At 40.7% G+C, this 19,674-nt stretch overlaps 1 long non-coding RNA gene across 1 annotated transcript; it reads right to left on the reverse strand.

The window, feature by feature from the left end:
* Positions 1-1,742: 1,742 nt before the first annotated feature.
* LOC114065748 lies at positions 1,743-19,643 on the reverse strand. Its single transcript, XR_003573043.1, has 4 exons — positions 19,616-19,643; positions 17,459-17,612; positions 6,233-6,421; positions 1,743-2,048 (listed from the first exon to the last, which is right to left on the reverse strand). It is a non-coding gene; the product is annotated as an uncharacterized LOC114065748 (long non-coding RNA).
* Between the last annotated feature and the right edge of the window lie 31 nt (positions 19,644-19,674).

The following is a 19,674-nucleotide window of genomic DNA, read 5'->3' on the forward strand; positions in this document are numbered from 1 at the left end:
TTTCTCTAGCATGCTATTAAACAGCAGTTCCTCTCCCTCTTTCACTGCTGGTTGGTATGTAGGGCCCTCCTGCTCATGCTCTTTTCTCCCCAAAATCTCTGCAGAGCCCAGCAGGGGTAGGACTTCAGTTTTTCTGCCCTGGGAAGCTAACACCAGCAGACCTTGCCCACTCCCCAACACTGAGACAAGAATTTTCAGCACAATTGCTAAAATCCACTTACTCTCCCAACTCTTCAGCTTTAAGCATATTTTCCTTGCATTGAGATGAAATTTTCACTCACTAAAGAGTTTTCAAGTTAAACAGATCTGGTTCCTCCTTCCCAAAGCCATTTGTCATGTCTTTCTACTTTACACAGAAACCAGTTGCACCAATAAATGTCCCCTTCCCTAGAGCTGCTGAGTAAGTTTATTTAAGAAATAAAAGCAAAACAGATCTTTTTTTCCTCTCTTCCTCTGCTCCCAGCTATTACATTTCATGTGGAACACGAGAGTTTCTCTGAACTCTCTTCACCTGGAAGTCCAGAATGCTTTGATGAAGTCCCACAAGGATCCCAGATCTGCAGCTGAGCTCCTACCAAGGGAGCTATCAAAGAGGCCACACACGATGTGAGTTTCTGGGCAGATCAGAGGTTTGTCCTCAGGAAGTCACACACCAAAGGACTGCAGTCAGGCAGAAAGATGGCTCATTTCAGAGGGCCACACTGGTCTGTCAAATCAGCTTCCTCAGGTGAGAGTGCATCACCTGGCATGAACTCCTGTCAGCCTGCACAAGAAATAACCCCCTAAACAGCATGTGTTGTCATTCTCCACAGGGGAAGCACACTTCTGCAGTGTTTTTACCTCTCATTATCCACAAGGATCCCTGACCAGTTACACTGTGATTTCTGCAGCTTGTCACATTCATTTCTCCCTCACCATTCTTCCACTCAGACTTTCTCCATAGGAGGTTCACTCTCACCATCATGGAAGGGCTGGATTTGCTTGCCTATCTCATAAGTGCTTTCAGTTCATTTCCCTGCTTCTCTTGCTCCATCTACTCCAGTGACTTGTAAGTGGCTTTTCACCTGCATGTTTTAGGTAAGCAGATTACCAGATCATTCTCATGGAAGCTCCTGTGTTTGGAGAAGATGATAGAGAAGCAGCTAAATGAAAATGGGGTGAGGGGGGTCTCTATTTCCTGATGCCATTTGTGTAAGAAAGAGTTCAATATCCCACTCAGCTGCTTTCCACTGTAAGACTTAAAAACACTGATTTTGACTTACAAACAACTGTGAGAAGTGAGAACTCAGTTAAGGTAACAGAGAGCTGCATCCTCCCATTTCTGCCACAGCCTCACCCTGCAGCCTCTGGCAAGGCTCTGAATTTCCTTGTTCAGCTCCACTCTACAAGTGCCTCCCCAGAAAGATGGCAGAGAGAGGCAGTGTTAGAAGCAGAGGATGCTTTCTTTTCAAGGTACATGCTTTGTATGAGACTTAGAGAAGTGAAGGGAGATCCTCTTTGTCACACTTATTTCAGGAGCCAATACCTGATCAATCCAAGGCTATATTTAATGTGTGTTTCCTCTAACAAAACAATTCTAAAGCTATCTTCTCCTTGTTGCTAGTGCTGCCAAGCTGAGTCACTTTCTTAAAGGCTAGGTGGAAGGTCATGGGGGTCCTTACTGCTTCAATAAAAGGAACTTTATTACGAGCTGCTCTTGCCTTTTTGTTCTCCATTCAGTAAACATGGCAATGCCATCTGATTAATTCATTTCTGTAAAAGAGGTATCTTATTTTATAGCCTTGACACAGACACATGGCATTGCCATGAAGAAAAGAGACGCATGGGATAAAACAAAAAAGCTTCCGGTGTTGGTCTTCTACAGTCTTTCATTTAAATTGGAACTTGCTTCCACAGAGCTGCCTTCAGAGACACCAGCAAGAGGAGATCTCCATCCTGAAAGTGCACGTCCTCAGCAGTGTCTGCTGGGCAGGCATTGAAATGTGGGTCTATAACTCCCATATTTCAGACTTGCCAGGAGAGCTAGCATGTGAGCAGAGCTGATATAGCTGGAGGGAAAATAAAGTAAATGCAGAGAAGAAAGAGTGAGAAGAAGGCACTCATGTCTCACTTTATGAGATCCCCTGCTCCCAGAGTGAAACTCATTTCTTACACTAAGTGTAAGCAGCATGTGGCTGTTATTCCATGCTGCTTCAGACTCTCAGCCTTCTTTGCAACACATCAACCTGGAATAAGCGACCCTATGAACAAGGACACTCTCACATGGTCACACTGCATTAGACATTACACGTCTATACAGGACCAAGTCATGTGCAGAAGAAAAAAAGATGAAAAAACGAGGAAGGAGGGAAAGATTCCTGCAGAGAGAAATTCCACTGAACTACTTATGGTTCCCGTCCAATTCTCTTCAGAGAGATGTATCCCTTAGTATAATATTTCCATCAGTGAATGCAGTTTTCCAGCTCATCCTTTGCCTTTTTAAAATTCAGGTTAGCAGGTAATAATCTGCTTCTTATACAGGCAATAACATGATCCCAGATTAAGGCAGTGTGTGTTAGGGCTGGATTCAGCCACACCATACCTGCCAGGGTGCCCACAGAGCCATGCTCCTCACATGCCAGGATCAAGGGGGTGAGGATGCCTGGGGCAGACAGGGAGTCTAGACTCTCCTGCCCTAGGGTATGCAAAATCCTGCCAAGGCCATGTTGAGACTGTTTAATCCTATTAAAGCATAAGCTGGAAGTACACGATACTCATTAAAAGAAAATAGCTTGCTTTGTTCCTGAGATCTAAACCCCACAGCAGCAGACACTGTGGGATAACCCACCATTATTGATCTCTGCAGTCAGGGCTTGCCATTGGCTTGCCATTCCCAGCTCCACTGCCTGAAGAAATCCCATAGACCTGCTCTTTGCTCACACAGGTTTAGGGTCCCTTCCCAGGACAAGTGCCAGAGCACATGTATTTCCAGATGGAATTTGCAAATATGGGAGCCCAGCTAGTCCTCCAGCTGCTGCTTTACAGGCACACAGCCATACAGGGTAAGCCAGTGGTCACTGTGCCCACACTGGCCTTCTCACTATTTAAGTATGGAGCAGACAAAACCAGGCATGTCTTCTATCCCCCACGCTGGATGTGTTCCCTAGTCTGTCAGTGTGGCTGCTGACTTTGCATGCACAGTTACAGAACGCTAGAAGCAGAGTGCACAGAAGCCTTCAGGCTAGGGAAGAAGGAAAAAAAATACTAGCTGGTTATGTAAGTCAATAAGTAAATCTGTTTAGGAATAGGAACCATTTATAAAAAGGTGGAGAAAAAAAAATCAAGAAAGATGGGCTGTGAAAACTCATCCAGATGAGTATGGAATGTATGGAAGGGACAGGAATTCTATGGCATGGGATTCAAGATTTAAAATAGTTTTTGTTGTTAAACTTAGTAATACCGGAAACATGAAGAAATTTTCCTCTTCCAGAGCTGTTTATTTTTAAGATACTAGTGCTGCAGTACAGCACACATTGGTTAGATACCATCTTACTAAGGAAGCGACAAAATCATCATTGTTACTTTTATTCATTCCACCCATAATGAGTTGAAGCAATTCCTTCCAGTCTCATGCCATTCAGAAAGACAGAGTTGTTTGTATCCAAGTAACCACTGCTGGCACTGCAGAGCTTGGTGCAGGTGAGTGCCCAAAGACACATTTCCCTGAAGCTCATGAAAGGACCAGGAAGGAAAGGGCCAATCCTCCTGAAGCAGTAACACATCTGAACCTATAGATATCAACACATTTGTCTGACCACATTCCCCAGAGAAGCCTTGTGGGGGTGTTTAGATACTTGTCTGCTTTGTGGCTACATGGAGCTGCTCAACAAAAACCTCTCAAAAACAAATAGGAAGACAATCAGGAAGACAACAGCAGCAAGAGGAAGACAGACATGCACGTCACAAAGAATTAAACAGTTGTCATTTCTTCATCCATGTTTCCTGTCTTGTTGCTCTGCATCCCTAAGTACTAGAGCATCACCTTCCTGTCTTCTGTTATCAGAAAGCCTGCCCCTCAGTAGTGACCATAAAACCTGTTATTTAAAGGGACTATCACCTGATTTTTCTTCCCTGCCCCCCCAATCAACTGAGCTGTCATTCTTTCCTCCCTCTTAATGCTTGCCTCAGGTAACTTCCCTTTAGATCTTCACTAAGACTATTAATTCACTGTGCTGCTGAAGAGTCACCATGGATCTTTCCGTGGTCTCTGCATCCACTAACAGTTTACACAAAGCAGAAGTCCCCCATTCTCTGTACACAGGAATGTCTTTTTTAAAAAGTGATGTTGTCTAAAACAAAACATGAATTCTTTTTTACCACAACAAAAAAAATTACACAACACTGCTTCCACATAGCCAACCGCAAGTGGTTTTTTTTTTTCCCAGAACCCATGCAGTCAGTTATTTCTTAAGAAGGTGCTTTCTATGCTCTCCAAGGCAGTATTCATACTATCCCACATATTCTTGCTGTTGCTATGGAAATCATTCCTCTGTAAGCTGATGTGCAAATGCAGGTCTCATTGCTGAGTAGGGAGGCTAAAGGTGTGCATGAGTCAAACTATTTGTTGTACATTATTCCTCTGCAGCCTCACTGCTGCTGGGGAACGGGAAACAATTAATGTCTGCACTGAGAGTGCCTGTAACAAGGAGCTGTGGAGAGAGTTAGCAGGGGTGTTAGCAATGCTAGAGAGTCACAGGAAGGCTCTGGCTGTTGCCTACAGCCAAACACAGTTTAGTAATCCAGCTCACCTGCTCTGGGTGCTAAGGAAGGGACAGGATTCAGGCACAAGAGGTACAAAACATCATTCATGGTGGTTTTAAACATTTCAGGGAGAAAGTAAGTCATGATGCATCATCATAGATACAAGACAGACAGTACCCTTTCCCATCTATAGGCCTATAATTATTCAAAAAAGTCAATGATAAAATTAGGTTTTTGACAAGGACCTGCTGGTGGCTACAGAGAGGCAGAGGCTTTTAAGTCTGGAGATCCCTCCAACTCTGGTGAAATAGCAAGACCAAAGGGGAAAACACCTACAAAAATCAAGCTTCTTTGCATATGATATTTGGCAACTCAACTAAACATGGTTTTTACACTCTTTAATACCTGTGAATAAGCATTAAGGTGAGCATTGGAGTACTTCCAGTCAAAACACAGCTTGATGCCAGCAGGCACTCTTCAGTAACAACCACTGCCCTTTCACAATGTACCTGCTGCCTTCAGGACTCAGCAACCCTTTACCCTGAGTTGAGATGAACCCCTCAATGATGAGCTCCTCTGTGCCCCGTTCCAGCCAAACACAGGTACTTCTCTGCATATGGGAGGCTGTGTGAACATTTCAACACAAACATCCCGCACTCGTTTCTTTCCCCCTCCCCTGGAATACTTGGCAGTAATTTCCATAAATATATTGAAACAAGTAGTACGTCTCAGGGTAGTCCCCATGCCTTGGTGGTTTCTTAGTTCATCCCTTCTGCACCCTGGGGGTAGAAACTGGGATGAAAGATGGAACAAGGCATGAAATGAACTCAGATTTATAGTAGGTTTTTAAGGATGAATAGGGGTTTGTTTGGGTTATCTTGCAAGTGTTAGAGTGACCATCTGAATATTCAAGATTTTTTTTTTCTTCAAACGAGGAACTATAAGGCTGTAACAAAGAAATGCAGATTCATCAAAAAAGCAAATGTGGCCTTTTTTTTTTTCTTCCTTCATCCCACTGAAAAGACTGCTATTGCAGAAGATTGACAACTAGTTCATCACACAAACTGAAGGTTTGTAGTCACATCTTATCTCCTTTCTTACTGCTCTACAAGAAACAGGTGTGTTCTACCAATCCTCTCCTCTGAATTATCTTTTGTCATAGACATTAAAGAACTCTTAGAAGCAAGGCAAGCAACTTAGAGTTACAGAATCACAGAAGTTTGTGAAGTTTTTACACCACTTTTCCCTTCTGTTTTGGTCAGTCACCATGGGGCAGCTAATTAAAGAACAGATTCCAAACACACAAACAGAAGTCTGAACTTCTATACAAAATCTCAGATCACAAAGACAATAATCTCAAAACACAACTCCTTTGAGGCACCATTACATATGACAATTAAACACAAACAGAGTAAACAGGCTACAGCATATTACTCTAAAGAAAGCAGACAGATCTCACTCAACTATAGCTCAAAACATAGGCAGCACTTACTTCAATTCAGGGCTAGAAGCGAGTCTGTTATCTCCCAAAGCTGATGCACTCCTACTTGCTTTCCCACGTAGAGGTGGCCTGCTCTCCTCTCCTCTCTTATGAGCTACCTGGAGGGGGTCAGCTGGTCCGTGGTCCTTAGCAGAAACACCTGCTAGTTCAGCACAGCTTGCTAGCAGAGGGCAGGGGTGGCTGGAATTTTTTACAAAAGAAGAATCAGTTAATGGTTCTTTATAAATATTGTTGTAGTTTTAATTCTTCATGAGCTATAATGGGCATTTTTGTGGTTAAAAATAACTTACTTGCTAAATACCTCCTAGCATTCTAATAAACTATTATACCATTTATTGAAAATGCAATGATAAGCAAATAGAAGTGCTTCTAGTTGCTTTAAGAAGATATGGTATGAATGTGAATAAGTTACATTAAATCATACTATCATAGAGAAGTATCTTGTGATTTATAAATTCCTACCTTATATAAATTAGTGCCACACAATTCTGCAGCCCCATGGATAGTTGTCTTTTGTGTTGTGGTATGAACAACCAACCTCAAAAGCTTCCAAATATGTGAGTGGGAGTTGGAGAATACGAATGAGATAGGAAACCAGAGGGGTTTATTTCAAGAACAGTTTAGTATGTTAGAATATAGTATCAGAGTTTAGAGGTTTTGGCTTAGAGATTCACTTTCACTGTCTCATTTGAAAGGGTGTAAAAGAAACACTGAAAGGATAGTAGAGATATAGCAAAGAGCAATGTCTACACTTGCACTTAATATAATTAATCACCATTCCTGTTATTTTTAGTATGATGGCATTCATGATGAATCATAGTGTGAGTGCAAATACAAGAAATGTGATTGTGAATGGATTTGGTACAATCTGTTTATGACACTCATAAGTGCAGACACAAAGCCATCGTCAGAGGGACTAGGAAGGATTCTTTTCATGTACATGACAGCCAAAACCTATAATTTTAAATTCTGAACAAGTTTCTAAATTTGCCAATCATTAGGGCTATTTTTTTCTTCCTTCTCAGGTGCATCATTTCATGTAAACTGATTGTTTCTTGGTATCCAGTTCAGAGACTGAGTCTGAGCTGAAATGCTCCTTAAAATATTTGATACTCTTTTGTAACAAGTGAATTTAAAAATACAGATCAATCAAATGACAGATTGAATTCAATAGTTTTCTAGGAATATTTTCTTCAACTACAGAACTAAAACCCAAGTCAAACCAGAGACAACATTCTTGCAAATTTTAAGAAACCTTATGTTTTCAGGGATTTCTTCATTATAAAATGAAAGATTAAATTAGTACATGTCAAGAGACAGGATGCACATCAGAGAAAGGGGAAGAGGCATTACTGACTCAAGTTCTGCTAACTTTCAGTTTTACCCTGGGACAGACAATATTTTTCTGCTTTGCATGAGGAAAAGTCCTTTTAGCTATGGAAAAATTACTCAAAAAGGACTTCTACCTGTCATCTCTCTGTAGCAATTAAACTTCAATTTATGTGTGTGATGACAACAGGGGACAAAAAATACACATTTCTGTGCCAAATCCTAGAATTAAACTGCAGGGAAAAAGAAAGGCTGGTCAGCATTTGAGAAGCAGTATCCTTTACATCACACTGTGTATGAAGTACACCCTAAGATATCAAAAGCTCTCAGCTCTGATTACCTCCCACAGGAGTCTAGTGATTCAGCACTGGGCAAATGATCTCAGCACATTTCAGGATGAGGCCATTTCCCTACTTGATAGCAAATACTGCAGTGGCTCTCTAAACTGAGTCTATACACATAAATATGCTCGAGTAAATCCCACCATCAGCACATCATCCCAAAACTGGTTCTCTCTTGGCTGAACATTATGCAACTTGGCTTCACTTGACCAGCAACACACCCTGAGGGTCAGATATAGGGGAGATATTTTCATCTGACTAGACTGTTAGTGAAACCAAAGGCTATCCATCTTTCCCTGCCACTCCCCTTTGTTGCTGGATTTATTTTGCGACAACATTTGTCCTGTAAACAAGAAAGAACTCATGTGCTTATTTTTGTAATTGTAAAAATAATCCCAGAACCTGTTGAAGGTTGCTAGTGTCTAATACAATGTGTCTTGTCCTTCCACAGGAGAGGAACTGGGCTCTAGTTTTTTTTGTCTTACAAAGCAAAGAAAGCAAGTAATGTTTTCTTCTGGCTGAGCTTTTGGCCTTGATTTCAAATCTCTGTCCATCAAATCTAGATTTAGAGCTGGAAAAAGACAGACACATGATTATCAGATGAACCAATTCTACTGACTCTTGGAGTGGTAATATACAACCTACTTCAAGAGGAAACCTCTGGTTATTTGAACTGTTGAACACAGCCAATTTGTTGTTTTCCCTAAGTCCAACATATCCAGGATGTGTCTGGACATGACACATGATCATACCAACTGTGCCACCCCCTTGTGCCTGGACTGAAATGCCCTAAAGGCACTGGAGCCTACAAAGAGCTGGTGCAGTGCGTGTTCCTAACAGCTCCCACGTGTGGGATGCACTGCACTATTGGTCACTGGCCTGCACTGCACCCCTACACAGTGGAGCAGTTTCTCTGTGTGCTTTACAGCTCCTCGGGCTGTTTGTGGCATCTCATTTTGTATGTTAACAAAAAGCAGATTTTTGTAAGATTGCAGAATTCTTTGAGTTGGAAAATTGAGTGATTCATGAAAATACTATTTCAGGTTAGTTCTACAGTGTAAATTGGTAGAAAGGCATGTTTTTCCCAGAAGACTGACTCAGGATTACTTTAAGAAATGAATTGCAGAGTAATAAAGTAGAAACCTCACATTGGTTGGTAGCAGCTCCCTCCATTCATCAACAGAATAAATCCTCCATATGTTTTCTTCTGATGATACCAGACATCAGCACAAAAGGCACACTGCCCTTAGAAGCCCAAACTTGCAAGCACTATGCAACAGGATGCGCATGTCCCTTGTCCTGCTGTAACCTGGAATTGAATCTGATTTAAATGCAATTCATAGACAGGGCTACTACAGTTACACTTTCTCTCTTGCAGTGAGACACAGTGGCAGCTACTCAGTCCTGGTATATCTGAAGTGGTAGAAAACAGTAACTTGATACAAAGAAGGCATCAGCAGCAGTCAGAACTCACTGCTCAGTGACAGCAGTTGGTGGTCTAGGAGTACAGCTCCAGATGATGTTAGGATGACAGCTCAGTATCCCAGCCACAGTGGAGAATACACAATTGTCCCCATATGACATGAAAGGTGACACTGTCCACAACACACAATTTTAGCCATTAGACGTTTGTCACGAATATCTACCAGCTGCAGCTGGGAATAGTTTCTAGTGCGAAGGTCTTGTGTTCCCTGAGCAGACAGAGTAGAAGGAGGATTCAGCAGCTGTTGCAGTTATTAGTCCTCAGTCAAAACTCTGCAAGCTTCTGACCCCACATGTTTTCCCTGGACTTAATGGCTCCATCAACCTGCAGCTGCAGAGGCTGTGGAGGTGGTGTTGCACTTGCTCTGATCAAGAAGTGTGTTTGCAGCTCCATGTTCAGATCCTCAGAGGAGCTGAGTTTGTCCACTTCTGACTGATGCTTCTAACAGTTACTTGGCTCCTCTTTCTCACTCGCGACTATTATGAGCAATGAATACCTCCCATCATTTTGTAAAAGATACTATTAGCAGCTATTCCCTTTTATTCCTCATGCTCAAGTCATCTTAATGAGGCAGAATGTATGCAAAGCTCACAGAGTTCACTGCACTAGTTCAGCCTAGCAAAAATCTCACAGATAAATGTCCTTGCAAACTGGGAAGAGATGATTGTGGAGGCTAGGCTATGTTTAGAACAATCAGCACTTAGTGAATTTTTCAGATAAGTTTCCTTTTCTCTCCTGTGAGCAGAACTGGTATTACTAACTTGTTCCTGTCGGCTGGGAAGTCTTGTGGTTGCATTTTTGTGTTTAGTGGACTTAGGAAAATACCATCCTGAAAGAGAGGTGAAAGGCCTCGACACAGAGACAAGTTGTGCACTTTAACATGATGATGTTTGTGGTCATTTGATTGCATCTAGGAATGCTTTCATTTGTATGCTCTGCTTCACGTGACAGTTCTTTATGAACCATCTCACTGGCTGACAGCACACAGATGGCAGGACAAAAGTGAGATAAATCTGCTGTGCGCTGGTCAAAGAGAGGGTGTAATGGTTGGTTTTCATCTTCAGTGAACTGAGGCAACCAATTCAAGTCCAGAATAACTATGGCACAGTGTTCTGCAAAGATGCTGAAGAGAGCACCTATTTCATGATTACTGGGTTTTCAAAAGGTGATTTAGACTAATTTATGATTTTGGGATTTCTGCTTTTAACTGATGATGCTCTTAAATAGCAATGGAATAGCTCAAGGGCTTCTTCTGTTAGCACCAATTCTGTTTTGGCCATATTAGCTTTCAGCCAACTGGGTTTTAGCCTGTTTAAGGTAAGAGCTGATTGTTGGGAAGTTTCATACTCATCTGTGGCATCTCAGGAGACTATTGATTTTAGGCAATAGACTTCAACTCATATAAGTTATGAACTGCACACTGCCTAGAAAAAGCAATAGATAAAATATCCTGAAATGCACAGGGAAAATTTACCATTTTGCCCCAAAACCTTTGAATTATTTGCTTGAATGAAATACTGGAATTATGAAAATTAAAAATCTGTTCAGTTTTGTATTTGTAGGCTTATATTTTAAAAAAATCTACAGGCACCACATAGACTGACTTCACCCGGCTGTAGCTTTGTCATGAACATGGAGGTACTCTCAGACCAAGAGCCTGCAAGTTACCTGATTCTGTTTCTGAGCTGGTATCGAATTCCCTTCTGGTTTCTGATGGCTAAGTAATTGCTACAGTCCACTGTGCTTGGTTTTATTTTCAGTAAGAAATGGGTACTGTAGTCTCTGAGAGTATTAGATCCAATTTTCAGAAGTGTACACTTCACTGGAGTACTTCGTGCCAAGTAAGTGATTTTGAGACAGTTCATGATGCAAAATGCCTTTTGTGTGCAAGGAAGACCAGCACCTCACTGCAAGTACAAAACAACTATGGAGGTGCTTCAAAACTTCAAGACCAGTTACCTTGGCATCTACAGGGGACAGAGTTTGCAACATTTTGCATGTTCGAAACTTTCCATTTTAGTCCTTCTTTAAATAAAAGATGTCAGTGAAACTCAATCACTCTGTGAAACCTCCTATATGTCCCTGCCATTATTCTTAGACAATAACATCTTTTTTTCCCACATTCTAAAGGCTCCATTAATATATAGATAACTCAGATCTTCCTGAGTAGCAAATAATCGTATCAATTAATGATCATGTGAAACAAAATATAAAGAAAAGGTGCACTTCAAAGGACTATTCATGTGTATGTGAGTGCCAGTAACTCCAGTGGAGACAAGTGGGAGATCTACATACAAACAAAAGGGAGAATACGTTCACCACTATGGATGGAAAAAGGCCAACCTGGAAGGGAGCGGAATGCATAGAGGGATTTTAAGCAGGATTACAGATGCCTGTGGCAACTGCTGACAATAAATTATAGTAAGATCAAAGAAAAACAGAATGCTTTGATAAGAGATTAACAAGGGCCCTTCTCAAATGTATAGTTGTAATTAAAAGCAAATAAAATTACATTTTAATCCCATACTCAAGGTATTACTTTTTTTTCCCCTAGTTTTATTTATGAATGACTTCTAGCACCTGGGGATAAAGACAACTTCTTCAACGTCTTCAAAGAGCCAGCCACCAAATAAACATGCACTCATTATTTTCATGTACGTATCAAGAGTTCTGATACAGGACATGGGCTTTGGGTCCAGGTGGTGTAAATCTTAGAAAGATTAGGTGACATGCTTCAGCTAAAAGGTAAAGAGAATCCAGACAGAGGCTGCTGCTTTTCTTGGACTGATAGCTAAGTATTTACCAACTTGTAATAAAGATAAAAGCAAAATTGGATTTGCCTTCACATATTTTCTAGAATAATTTCTTGCCCTAGAACATAATGAACACGTGCACTATTCACCCGTACCTGAAGCCCAATAGGAAACTGCAAGTATTACAAATTCACCCGTACCTGGCTATAAAGTCAGCAGTCTGGCATTCTAAGCCAGCCCACGCAAACCTAAGAGTTTGACTGTGACCGTGTCTTTGGCCTCCGACAAATAAGGCTCAAGAATATTGAAAAAGAAAGGAAGAAGTTTTTCTACACCTATCTGAGCTGGAATTCAGGCAAAGTTGTAGCCAGTCAGAGATGCCCTATACTTCCTTGCTTCAAGAAAGCCAGGAGCCCAGTGGAATTTAGATAGACAAACAATGTTTCAGTATTCATGAAGAAAACTTAATAATTAGCCAAAACTGTGCTGTGTTTCAAAACCTGCAGTTTCTTAGCAAAGACCCTGGTGATTTCTTATTTCCTCCAAAGTAGTTCTCTGACTTGTGCTGCAAAGTCGGAAAGCAATGTCTTTTCCCCCCTGATGCAACACTATCTGAAAACATAAGGTTACTCAACAGAATCGAATGGCCAACTCACTTGAAAAAAAGACAGCATAGTGGTCTGAATCTGAGTGGCAGAGAAGGCACAGCCTCTTCGTGCCATTCAGACAGGAACTTCACTGAAAGTATTCCCTGCTTTGGCTGCCAAGCCAGAGCCCTCAGCCATCTGAAAAGTTGGGCACTTACAAATGAAAATGCCCTTCAATACTTTCAGTTTCTTTTTTGTTTTTTCTTATATCCATCAGAAAAAGGAAACTAGGTGTTTGTTTTTACATTTCTTACCATGAAATTTAGTGTTTCTTTTGTATTAATGCTGTCCTGTATCCTCACCCTAGATACATCGAAGGAGGGGAAAAGAAGTATCTTCCCAGTCTTTTTATCATGTTGTAGTGAGAACAGCCTGCCTCTACACTGGCTTTGCCACACAGATGGTCTAAGAAGACATGAAAAAAGGAGCAGAGCTCATGGAAAATTTCTTACAGGGTATGTGAGTTAGATATGGGCAGAGCCTCAGGAAGAACCGGCTGGTCCTAATCACAGCCTAGTCACCTTCCTAGCTCCTTAATTTGGATAACAGACTTTTGGGAGCACAGCCTACCCCATGGTCTCCTTATCCAGCTGACTGTGGTGTGAAGATGCCTTGGCTGAGACAAAACAGCCAATTTGGAGGAAATTTTTGGTATTTTTCCCTGTGAAATAACAACTTACTAAAAATAGTATCTGCAGATTAATACATTGCAGTTTGCAGACCCAGAGAAACTTAGATAAATTCACTCCTAATTCCTCCTTTTGCATACACTCCCTACATTTTCTCCTGAAATGAAACAGAATATAGAAATCCCATGTCAGTGTCACAACAGACTCCTGTAAACTTCTGCACTACAGAAGGGCACAAGGTTTTTCTCCAAGTTCATTACCTGACATAAATTTGTCTCTGATTATGAAACTTTAGAGGAAAAGGTGCACTTGGGGTTTTTTGCTTTCTTGTTTTTTTTTAATCTTGGTTGTTTTTTAATTACTCTCTTCTCTAAAATTAAATTCAAATTGCATTTTTGGTATATGCCATATACCTATAACAAATTGACAAAAAAAGAGCAAACTGATTTTTCTATCTGTGTTTGCAGTCACAGAAATAATTACCCTCTAGCCTCAAGAGGATGACCAACATAATATGATGTAATGTAATTCCAAAGTTGCATCAATGTTTTTTTCACCCTCACTGGTATTATTGCGTTCAAAGGAGATATTTGTTAAAAATAGCTTGGATACAAATCCAGTAATACCTCACTGGCAATGAAACCTCATCTCATGAAAGGGAGAAAAAGCTTTTCAGCAATTTAATGTGAAGCAGATTTACACATTTACATTTTAATTGCAATATGTTAAAAGCAAAAAACCCCCAAATAATAAACACTCCTCCCAACCTCCAAACATAAAAGGGTTATTCTTTCCAGGTAATAGTGATTTTCAAAATCTCCTCAAGCTGTTTCTAATGCTACAGTGGATAGGATTTCTATAAATGAGAGAGAGGCTGCTCTGCCTGAGTGCACATATTATAAGTGTCGTGACACACTTCTGTTTTGCTTAGAGATTACAAATGAATTCTTTATGAAAACATCCTCATATTTTAAAGGAAAATCCATCTAATCCTTTCTCACTTTGGTTCCCTGAGCTCCCTTTTTATTCACAAGATGCAGGAACCTCCCTAAGGTGGAGCATCCTCTGGGATTGCATCCAAAGATCTCACAGGATAGCTTCAGTGTCAATAAAGCAGAGAAGCTCCTTTTTGTTTTTCCTTAGCTCCCAAGATATTTTGATTGGCTGACAGTGGTGAAAGAGTAAACAACAGGGAGGCTGACCTGACTGGGTTCTGGGAAAACAGACGGAAGAATTAACCAAAACTTCATCAAGAAAGAATCAGGCACATTACATGCATCCATGTGGTTGGAAGCAAAGCAGATCTTTTTTAAAAAGTCTCTTTTTGCAGGATGAAAGGTCTGGTAGAGAGCACCATTCATGTTAATGCAGTTTACTTGGGTCTTGCCAAAGCATTTCATTTCATGGGCATATGTTGGTATGATTAAAAAGCATGCATTGTATGGAATTAAAAGGATGTACTCTGGAAGAACTAAAAGCTGGCTCAGTGACAGATTGCAAAGTGGTGAGAGTAACGAGTGGAACTATTTCCAGCAGATTCCCACAAGGATCAGTTCCTGGTACAACATCGTTTAGTATGTTCATCACGTGTCCAAACAACGATGTAAAATCAGTCCCAAGATGGTTGGGGGCTGGAGCACTTGCAGTGTAAGAAAAGGCTGGGTGAGCTGGACTTGTTCAGCCTGGAGAAGACAAGGTTTCAGGGAAAGCAAGAACTGCCTATGAGGTTAAAAAGAAAGCAGAGCTGGGTTTTTACAGAGGTTTCAGGGAAGAGAATAAGAGACCATGATAACAAATTGAAAGAGGGAAAGTTTCAACTGCATATAAGGAAAAAGAAATCACTATGAAGCTGCTCAGGTGGCCGGGGGGTATGAAATCTACGTCCTTGGAGGTTTTTAAGATCTGATTGGATGAAGCCTGAAACACCCTTATCTGAATTGAATTGTCACCTTGTTTTATGCAGAAACTTGGACTAGATGAGCTCCCACGGTCTCCCCTTTGGAGGAATGTAATTGGGTTGATTCTGCCTGGAGAGCGATTTGGGAATCCTGTTGAATAACTACTTCAACATGTGTGCTGTAATGTAAGGCTACAGGGAAAAGCAATGGCTGGAGGTTATTTGGTCACTGCTGTTAAGCCGCCCCACACAAAACCTGCTACCTTTGCAGAGCAGAATTCCTAAAATAGAAGCAGCAGGAAGTGAACATCAGTCCCTCGGGTACAGCCTGTGAAGTCTTGCACTGCTGCCCAGTGGAGCTCTTCTTCATCTCCCGAGCTGCTACTTTTGCTGTGTAAGTGGAGAGAAGGACAGCTAGGAGCTAGATCTTTTCCTAGGCATGCTATGCAGCATTTCAGAGGGAGGTTTGCATCACCAAAAACTACAGCAGAGCAAAAAGACATTGCACTACTGGGGTGAGTGGGAATACTTAGGAGCTTTCAGGCAAAGCTATAGCAAGATTCAGAAACTGGAGGCTTTAAGTTAAACAATATGAAATTCTAAATAAAAGTAAAGTTAAAAAATGCCACAGCTTCTCTGGAATGAAGTTGAATTCTCCCTTGTTGCTAGTCAAAAGTACTAACTGTACTTTACTGCAGAGCAGGTGGTCAGTGTAGATATCTGTCGGATCATGACTCAAGTGACCAGCATTTGCAGTCAGGCTCTCACTGTTCTCTACTTTAAGCACTTTTCTCTTCCTGTCTGACTTGGAGCTGTTCTAGAGTGTTTATGAATGGCAGAAACCTTTTAGACAACTCCACATTGATACAGAAAAGCCTTTTTGCAGCAGCTGAAGGAATAGTGTACATCGTTGACCACACACAAATGTAGTCAGAGGTTACGTGAACAGCATCATGCTGATGTGCTGGAGCAGTGGGACCCTGACCCATACTGCTGACTAGGAAGGCAAGCAGCCATTAGATATACTCGTTAGACAACAGATAACAACCCTCCTGGTGTGTTTTGCTGCACTTGCTTGTTAAGTGGGATCCATTAAGATGGATTATCCGATTTGCGTGTAGTAGAAATGCCATTATGATAAAGCTCACAGACTCAGATAAATTCAAATACCTTGTTTTTAAATAGAAATCAGAGTTCTATTTTTTTCTATTATGTGAAATCCCCAACTCTGATGTCATTTGAGGAGGGTTTTTTTAAGGTGTATCTTAAGTGATGCAGTTATTGACTAACTGCTGGTTTGGGTTTTGACACCAGAGGACTGTGTTGGCCAGACCAGCAACCTCCCAGATTATGACTCCTTTTTTCTTCAATAACAACTGATCTGAAGAAAATGGAACTATAATCTAATTTTTTAATTTAATAATTTCTTACAGTCTAATTTTATACTGAAGACTAACTTTATATTCCTAGGTGAAATAGTTTTGTGGGTATTTTTTTCCCATATGGAGACAATGTGTGTCTTGTGTACGTGTTTCATACACAAAAATACACATTGATAAGAAGTCTCTAAACAGATGACATAGCAAAACCCTGATCACTTTAGAAAAAGTAGACAGACATATATATCACTATGTTGAAAAAGTTGGAACATGAGTGGTATAATTTTCATATCATAGTTAACTAATTACCAATCTGCTTTTTGACAAAAAGTATCAAAGAGTATATGTTAGACGTACATGTGGAACATAGTCTGCTGGATCAATAACCTCTTAGGTGTATAACCCCTCCACAGCAACTGATTTTTTCATACCTTTACTTATTTAGCAGTAGGAAAAGGACAAGAGACAGCCAGGCACAATGGCATCCAAAGGGCAGCATCTTCAGATGCGTGGACAGAGCCAAGGGCAGAGTGCTGGAAAATGTAAGACAGATGAGTACAGCAGTGACGGCATTGAAAACAGGATGGTCGTACACTTGACAGGAGGTGGCAATATCATCTCTATCACACATGATGCTTTCACTCTACCATTAATCTCTTAAAAAATTAATTACAAAACATTCTTTACACTAGTCAGTTTCTGTTTTGATAGAAGGGAACAGGGTGTGCCACAGTTTTCCTTCTGTCATGCTGAGCCTACCATCCTTTTGTATTTTCTCTGTGAAGGATTTTTGTGACAATATTCAGTTGCCTTACACCTTGCTGATCATCGCTCTGCCCTTATCCTTCAGAGGAGTGGCAAAAGTTTTTCAGATTCCCGTCACATATCGCCCACGGACCATCTGCTCTTACCACTGTAACGAGAAATCACTTGGTGAAAGGTGATTAAGTGGTTACAATCCAGGACAAGGTTAGAAGCTCATTATGCTACTTCCCCTCCAATATTAAGCAATAGTGATAAGCCAAGAGTATTAGCTGATATGAATCAGTGCATTTCTGCTATTTCAATAGTGTTGCCTTGGTTTACATGACATTTAGCTTAAAAGCATTTACCATCAGGTTAATTTAGATCCCAGCCTTTGGTTAAAGTGGGTTTCTGTGTGCCACCATTTTAAAACAGAAACTTGGGATAATCAAGGAATATTCTTTTCCAGTCCTTATTATTGTTTTAGTCATCATAGATGGAATGCTTTAAAGATAAATAAGCTGTGGGGTCTTGGTAGCACTCATGATGCGAGAATTTGGTTTCTGTTTCCCCTCAGAGCACTGACGTTTCCTGTAAAGCTACTCTCACTCTGGATTTATGTACCATTTGCAGAGGAAGCTCTATCCACTTAAAGCTTCCAGTTTAGCCTTTGCTGAGTCAGTTTTATATATCAGACTGTTTAAAAATAAAAAAAAAAAAAAAAGGAAAGCAAAATGAAGGAAAAGTGAGCTTCAAATACAACAAATCTAGAGGAAGTTCACAGCTCCTTAACAGTTTTTGTTCTTAAAGCAAGCATTTCTCTTTCCATGTCAGGTCTCTGCTCTGATCTGCTAAACCAGAAGCACTCTGTGCAGCCATCCTTTAGGGTTGTGGATTTCAAGACAATCTCCCAAATAAGATTCACAGAACAGAACAGACTGGGTTAGCTGTTGCAGCACCTTTGTAAGCTAGAAAAAGCCACACGGAGCAGCAAAACTGGTGAGAAAAAAAAAAAAAAGTCCGGCAGTGTGATTCAGGACATACCACTTGAGGGGAATGATACTGTTGCTGTACTTAGGTTTGGAAAAAAATGTCCTGAAAGGTTCTCTTGCTAGCACATACTCTATTTTAGTTCTGGGACTCATCCTCTAATGTCATACATATTCTGAGCAGTAAAGGAACCACCTGATGTCCAGCTTCATTTCAGGGAAAGGGAGGGCATAGGTATGATGGGCACTAGAAGACAAGTTTGGACGTACTCAGATTACTGGGGAATAGTTCAAAGGAGAGACACCTTGAAAGGTCAGTGTCAGGAATGCACCATGCTAATGATGCTAACGATATAAACAACATGTGGGATAGTTAGGTCTTGATTTGGTGAAGAACTTATGTACAAGTCGTACTTGAAGCACCTGAGCAGCTGTATACATTTCAGCCAGGTGACCCACATGCCTACAGCCAACTTTATACCTCATCAGACAGGAGCTCCAAGCATTGCACAGTTACAGAACTGACTCTTCTTGGCGTTCATCCACACTCTTTGAATGCAAAGATTAGTGCATCTTCCGCTTATAAAACTGCCTTCTGCTGGTGGTCATTCTCCAAGCTACTCTGATTCATGGCAAAAGAAAAGCTTCCCCAAAGGATTCAATAGCTCCTTTTCCCCAAAACACACGCATCATCTGTATATATTTGTCTGTATCCCATCTATCCCCAAAAATTAACGAATTGCATCTGTGCCTCTATTCTCTCATATCCAAAAGGAAAATATTGCCTGAGGAAACAGTATTAAGTTTTCTTTTCTTTTTTCTTTTCTTTTTTTTTTTTTTTTTGCATGATAAGACATAATTTACTATTTGGCTTATTACCATTGATTGACGAAGTTCCAGAAAAACGCAAATCTTGCTGTTTTGAGATCTTACACTGACTGTAATTTATCACATCACTGGCCCTTTTAGCCCCAGAGACATTGTCCTAGCTTAGTAATCCCTCAGAGAATTCCTTCCAACAAATATAGAAGACTGTCATCATGATGAGAAAAAGCCTTTCCCCTAACACTGTTTATCATCCAAGAATAAATAGCAATGAAAAGAATGGGTTTTCAAGACTTTAGAGGTAATAACTAATTTGTCAGGAAGATATTGCTACAAGCATTGTACGTAAGCCACTTACCCTTTCCAGTGTCTCACAGTGATCTAAATGTCAATTAAAAAAAAAAAAAAAAAGGAGAT

Source organism: Empidonax traillii, unplaced genomic scaffold, assembly GCF_003031625.1.
Source record: "Empidonax traillii isolate 1590-97213 ecotype Southwest subspecies unplaced genomic scaffold, ASM303162v1 scaffold693:size341962, whole genome shotgun sequence".
NCBI classification, from domain to species: domain Eukaryota; kingdom Metazoa; phylum Chordata; class Aves; order Passeriformes; family Tyrannidae; genus Empidonax; species Empidonax traillii.